General features: G+C 41.2%; 1 pseudogene; it reads left to right on the top strand.

Annotated features, from left to right (window-relative positions):
• The first annotated feature begins 2,880 nt into the window (after positions 1–2,880).
• On the top strand, positions 2,881–3,611 carry LOC105522841 (annotated as a pseudogene).
• The last annotated feature ends 3,547 nt before the right edge of the window (positions 3,612–7,158 follow it).

Here is a 7,158-nt window from a genome sequence, read left to right as displayed (position 1 = left end):
TACACACCTACAATTGTCTGATCTTTGATGAATTTGACAAAAACAAGCAATGGGGAAAGGATTCCCTATTCAATAAATGGTGCTGGGAGAACTGGCTAGCCGTATGCATAGAACTGAAACTGGATCCCTTCCTTACACCTTATAGAAAAATTAACTCAAGATGGATTAAACACTTAAATGTAAAACACAAAACCATTAAAAACCCTAGTAGCAAATCTAGGCAATACCATTCAGGACATAGACATGGTCAAAGATTTTACAATGAAATTGCCAAAGGCAATTGCAACAAAAGCAAAAATTGACAAATGGAATCTAATTAAACTAAAGAGCTTCTACACAGCAAAAGAAACTATCATCAGAGTGAACAGACAACCTACAGAATAGAAGAAAATTTTTGCAGTCTATCCATCTGACAAAGGTCTAATATCCAGAATCTACAAGAAACTTAAACAAATTCATAAGAAAAAAATGAACAACCCCATTAAAAAGGGGGCAAAGGATATGAACAGATACACTTTAAAAAAAGACATATATGCAGCCAACAAATATGTGAATAAAAGGTCAACATAACTGATCATTAGAGAAATGCAAATCGAAACCACAATGAGATACCATTTCATATTAGAATGGTGATTATTAAAAAGTCAAGAAACAACAGATGCTGGTAAGGTTGTGGAGAAACAGGAATGCTTTTACACTGTTGGTGGGAATGCAAATTAGTTCAACCATTTGAACACTGAAGACAGTGTGGTGATTCCTCAAAGATCTAGAACTGGAAATAGCATTTGACCCAGCAATCCCATTACTGGGTATACACCCAAAGAAATATAAGTCATTCTATTATAAAGATACATGCATTCATATGTTCATTGCAGCACTATTCACAATAGTAAAGACATGGAATCAACCCAAATGCCCTTCAATGATACACCATGGAATACTATGCATTCATAAAAAGGAATGAGATCATGTCCTTTGCAGAGACGTGGATAAAGCTGGAAGCCATTTTCCTCAGCAAACTAATGCAGAAATAGAAAACCAAACACGACATGTTCTCACTTGTAAGTGGGAACTGAACAATGAGAACACATAGACACTGGGAGGGGAATAACACACACTGGGGCCTATTAGGGGAGGGTGGGGGAAGGGGAAAGCATTGGGGAAAAGAGCTAATGCATGTTGGGCTTAATACCTAGGTGATGGGTTGATAGGTACAGTAAACCACCATAGCACACATTTACCTGTGTAACAAACCTGCATTCTGCACATGTACCCTGGAATATAAAAAAACTAAAACAATTTTTTTTAAAAAAAGAAAAATTTCTCCTGTGGGAAAATACTATGAAATAGCATTCTCATGCTACACAGAACTCAATCAAGGAATAGTCAATCAATGCAAAAACTTTATTGTGGTTTTATTTTAAGAAATTGCCATAGTCACTCTCACCTTATACACCACCCTGATCAGTCAGTAGCTGTCAGCATCAAGGCAAGACCTTCCACCAGCAAAAAGATGATGACACACTGAAGGTTCAGATGATTATTACCATTTTTTAGCAAAAAAAAATTTTTAATTAAGGTAGGGAAAAATTCAAACCATGTTTTTCCTCTTTTCTCATTCAAAACACAACAACAATCAACACAAAAAACTTCTGTGACCAAATGTGGGGGATTTCTCCCCAACAAAACATAAGCAATCAATTCTGCTGCAGATACGAACTGAGTGTCCTCTGATTTAATTCTGACACTATCTACCTCGAGATAGTGTCAGGAACTTACAATCATGGTGGAAGATGAAGGGGAAAAAGCACCTCTTCACATGGTGGCAGGAGAGAGAGAGAACGAGGGGGAAAGTGCCACGCACTTTTAAACCATCAGCTCTCATGAGAACTCATTCACTATCACGAGAACAGCATGGGGGAAACCTGCCCCCATGATCCAGTCACCTCCCACCAGGTCCCTTCCCAACACTGGGAATTACAGTTCAACATGAGATTCGGGCGGGGACCAGAGCCAAACCATATCAAATAATATCACAGGTATGTTCACTTTTAAAGACATGCTCTTACACACTTAATATACTATAGTATAGTGTAAATATAACTTTTATATGACTGGGAAACCAAAAAAAATTGTGTGACTCACTTTGTCATGGTGTTCTGGAACTGACCCTGCAATATCTCTGAGGTTTGCCTGTAATTAATGGGCTATTTGTGTTGGGCATTCAATTAGTGCTGTGGATACAAAATTGATTGCCACTAATTCCCTTTCCTCATCCCATTGAGGGCCTCAAGTTTTAGAGGAGGAAAAGTCTAGCTTCCATATCTCAGAAAATAGGTTAAAATATTGTAGAACCCTAAGTAATAGTTTAAAATATTAGTGATTACTGGCATCTGTGCAATTATGTATGGCTTAATAAACGTTTTCCATCATGGTCTTAGTCTGTTTTATGCTACTACATCAAAATACCTGAGACTGGCTAATTCATAAAAAACAGGAATTTATTTCACACAGTTCTGGAGGCTGAGAAGTTCAAGATCAGGGTGCTGGCAGTTTCAGTGTCTGGTGAGGGCCTGGTCTGTGCTTCCAAGATGGCACCTCATTTTTGTCTCCTCCAGAGGGGAGGAGTGCTGTTTCCCCACACGGCTGAAGGTGGAAGGGTAAAAGGGACGAACTCCCTCTGTCAATTTCTTTTGTAAGGGCACCTAATCTCACTCACAAGGGAGGAGCCCCATGGCCTCATCACCTCTTAAAGGCTCCACTTCTTAATACTATCTCACTGGCAGCACCTGAATTTTGAAGGGGAAACATTCAAATCACATGATTTCATTTCAACCTTGGACAATGAAGTTACACATGGGTGTAACATATGGGTAATTTTCTGGTGAGAGCAAAGAGCAGGTGGCCAACTCTGCTTTTGTGGACTGAGTGTGGAAGCGGGACTTCAAGGCAGTCTCTATGACTGAGTCCACTGATGAGTACTGTGTGCAGCAGCTCAAGGAGTTTGATGGGAAGAGCCTGGTCTCAGTTACCAAGGAGAGTCTGGAGCTACCTGAGGATAAGGAGGAGAAGAAAATGGAAGAGAGCAAGGCAAAGTTTGAGAACCTCTGCAAGCTCATGAAAAAAATCTTAGATAAAAAGGTTGAGAAGGTGACCATCTTCAATAGGCTTGTGTCTTCACCCTGTTGCACTGTGACCAGCACCTGTGGCTAGACAGCCACTATGGGGCAGATCATGAAAGCCCAGGCACTTCGGGACAACTCTACGATGGGCTACATGATGGCCAAAAAGCACCTGGAGATTAACCCCAACCACCCCATTGTGGAGATGCTGCAGCAGAAGGCTGAGGCTGTCAGGAACAGCAAGGCAGTCAAGGACCTGATGGTGCTGCTGTTTGAAACCGTGCTGCTCTTTTCTGGCTTCCTCCTTGAGGATCCCCAAACTCACTCCAACTAGATCGACTGCAGGATCAGGCTAGGTCTATCGGGATGAAGTGGCAGCAGAGGAACTCAGTGCTGCAGTTCCTGATGAGATTCTCCAGTTTTGAGGGCAATGAGAATGCGTCTTGCATAGAGGAAGATGAAGAGTTTATACCTTGGGTCTTCATATAGTGTCCCCACGGTTCTCATCACAGCCTTGAGTGCCTTGTCCTATGTGGCTCCCTCTGCTAATGTCTAGTGTTTTTCCCTCTCCTGTCCTTGTGACTAAGGCAGGAAACAAGGGCCTCAAGCCCCATTCCCTCCCTTCTCTGACAACAGGATTGGATGTTACGTATTGTGGTTTTATTGTTTGTTCATTTTGTTCTGAATTTAAAGTATGCAAAATAAAGAATATGCTGTTTTTATTTTAAAAAACTGAAAACATATGAGTGATTTTGTGAATAAAGGCAAAAGTGTGTTCCTAAGTCCAGGGGCTCCCTTGGTGTCACGTGGTCTCTAGGTGGCAGCTCTCCACAGCACGCTGCCATCAGGAACACTTTCCAAACTTCCATTATGTTCATTGTGGACTTATATAATCAGCCATAGAATTTCAAGTGCTTAGCATTTCTCTGGTTTTTCTGTCTGAATTTTTCTGCATTTGAAAATGAGGGGGACTGCTACCTGGAATTATGAAGAGCTGGCTTCTAATTGAATGGGCTTAAAGTGTTGAGTACAGGGCAGATTTCAGCAGACAGCTCAAGTCAGAAGAAAGTTGAATTTAAGACCTGCTTTAGAATAAATATTTGTGATTCCTCAAGCAGTTCTTGTCTCTTAATGTATGGCATTTTCAAAGTGCTTACAGTTTGTACCCTGATTGATGCTTATGTTTAAAGAAGTATAGAAATTGCCATCAGTACCTGCTGATCCCACCAGAATATTAAGCTAAACAGAGAAAATGTATATGTTCATGGTTACAGGCACAATTTATAGTTCTTGGAATACAAGTTGATATCTACACAAAATAGATGTGTAAAGACAGGAATGCTTTTTGATTATTGAAAGTGTTTTGCTTGTGCCGTGTTTTTATCTGAAACTAAAGAGACGTCAGTCTGTAATTTTCCTACAGCTCTACAAACCTAAGTATAATCTGAGGTAATGTGTGCACGAAGAGACCAAAAACCTATCTTCTACAAACTGGGCCTGGTAAAATAATACCATCAGGAACCTTATCCTAGAACCTATAATTTTTGTGATAGCTGACAGACTTGGAGTCTAAGCTTATAGGGTATTGTTTTGGTGACAACAAAAATGATGGAAGAAAAGATGCCTTTGGCTCATAACAAGACAATTTCATTTAATATAAAAGTATTTTAGGCCGGGCATGGTGGCTCATGCCTGTAATCCCAGCACTTTGGGAGGCTGAGGCAGGTGGATCACCTGAGGTCAGGAGTTCTAGACCAGCCTGACCAACATGGAGAAACCCCGTCTCCACTGAAAATACAAAATAAGCCAGGCGTGTTGGCACGTGCCTGTAATCCCAGCTACTAGGGAGGCTGAGGCAGGAGAATCGCTTGAACCTGGGAGGCAGAGGTTGCTGTGAGCCGAGATCGCACCATTGCACTCCAGCCTGGGCAACAAGAGCGAAACTCCGTCTCAAAAACAAAAGAAAAAAAGAAAACAAAAGTATTTTAGTGGATTAAATATTCACAAATTGATTTACACTTTAGAAGATCTGGCATATATACTTGAAACAATTTCTGACAACCATCCCCTCTCCTTCCAACTACAGGTTGTGCTTCTACAATCTTTTTTTTTTTAATTGTGATAAAATGTACAAAACATAAAATTGACAGTCACTTTGGTTCACGCCTATAATCCCAGCACTTTGGGAGCCTGAGGCAGGAGGATTGCTTGAGGTCAGGAGTTTGAGAACATCCTGGGCAACATAGCAAGATCCTGTCTCTTCAAAAAAATAAAAAAATTCAGCCAGGTGTGGTGTTGCATGCCTGTATCCCAGCTACTCAGAAGGCTGAGGCAGGAGGATCTCTTGAGTTCAGGAGTTTGAGTCTGCAGTGAGCTATGTGCCACTGCACTTTAGCCTGGGCAACAGAATGAGAGTATGTCTCAAAAAACAAAAACCCGAAAATTACCATTCTAACCATTTTTAAGTGTACAATTCAGTGGTATTAAATATGTTCACATCTACAGTCTTGAGTTCTCTTGGTGTTTTGTTTAGGACTGACTTCCTTTCTTCTCTCTTAGTTTATTAATATTTTTCCTTGACTTCACTCTTACCATTCCAAAAAATAGGCAAGAAATTCTGAAGCTTGGTACAAAAGGGTAGAAAGAACCATGGGACTTGTGGAAGGCTATCTCCTCAGGAACTGGAGGAGTGAGCTGCTGGGGCCTTTACTTGTGCCCTGCCTTCTGCTGTGGTAGCAGAAGGACCCTCTCCTGGGCTGCAGTGGGGCTGGAGGGCTGGGCAGTACTGGGAGGAGGAAAGACATCAACTTCCCAGAAAGAGGTGGAAGCCTTTTCTGTTTCTATGGCAGGGTCGTCCTCAACCCTGTGGAAACTAAATAGACCTTTTTATGCCTTGGGACTCTTCCACTGCCAGACTTTAACCGGTGGGCCCTCAGGTTCTATGGGGGAGGAGGAGAGGAATAAGATGTTTAGTGTTGAAGGACTCTGATCTGAAAAGGACTGGAAGAAAGAGAAGGGGGATTTCTATATCCTGAGGCGCAGGTGCTCGAACACCAACATGACACAGGTCTGATAGTTGGCATAGGGCCTAAGATGCTTGGGACTGACAAAATGCTTGTGCTGCTGCCTAGGAGGAGTGGCTAGATCAGAGAGGATCCATCTATCTCAACCCCACAGCTTTAGGAAAGAATAGAGTTATCATAACTTCAATATAGATGGAAATTGATCTTAGAGAGAAATTTGCCGGCTGCCAGAGTATGGAGGTTCTCTGGTATTGCTTACATAGACAGAATGGGACTGAAGGCAGAGAGTCCTAGTCATATACTGAGATGAAAACTCAACACACAGTGGCGAGGTTTGGCAAGCCTCTGCCTTATGGAAAGCCCCTAAGCAGGAGAGCAAAAGGGAGTGGACAGCCTTGTTACACTGCAGTGTGAACCTGTGAAAGTCTCAGTAGCTCAAGAAATCTTTCTTATAATTTGGCAAGATTAGAGAGAAATCCACTCCTGAATTCCTTAGTAGAAGTTGTAGATGACCTTGGGTGAAGATTTCCGTCTCAGCATACAGTTTTAGCTTGCAGAGAGATTTATTCAAATCAGCTGAAAAACCATTGAGCCTACCATATGAAGGCAACTGCAGTGGACATTCAAGGATGGGTAAGACATGGTCCTTGCCTTCAGGGATTTTACAGGATAGTGTGGATAGGTGAGCATGGATACTTGTGTGATGGGATGGCATAAATGTTGTGAACTAATGTAAATGCACAGCACTGACTTTCTTTAAGACTTCATTTCTGGTATGGAGGGCATATTAAGTCAGTAATGAAATAGAGTTATGAGGAAATCCACTAAGAAAATCACTAATTAATCAATTTATTTCAATGTATACTGATCTTCCACGTACCAGGGACTAAGTCATTGAAAATCTAAAGAAAAATAATCATGGTCCCTGTTCTTTTTTTTTTTTTTTCATTATACTTTAAGTTCTAGGGTACATGTGCATAACGTGCAGGTTTGTTACATATGTATACTTGTGT

Source organism: Colobus angolensis, unplaced genomic scaffold, assembly GCF_000951035.1.
Source record: "Colobus angolensis palliatus isolate OR3802 unplaced genomic scaffold, Cang.pa_1.0 Scaffold440, whole genome shotgun sequence".
Lineage (NCBI taxonomy): Eukaryota > Metazoa > Chordata > Mammalia > Primates > Cercopithecidae > Colobus > Colobus angolensis.
Note: the sequence above shows the minus strand (reverse complement) of the source record. Positions and strands in the feature narration are given on the sequence as shown.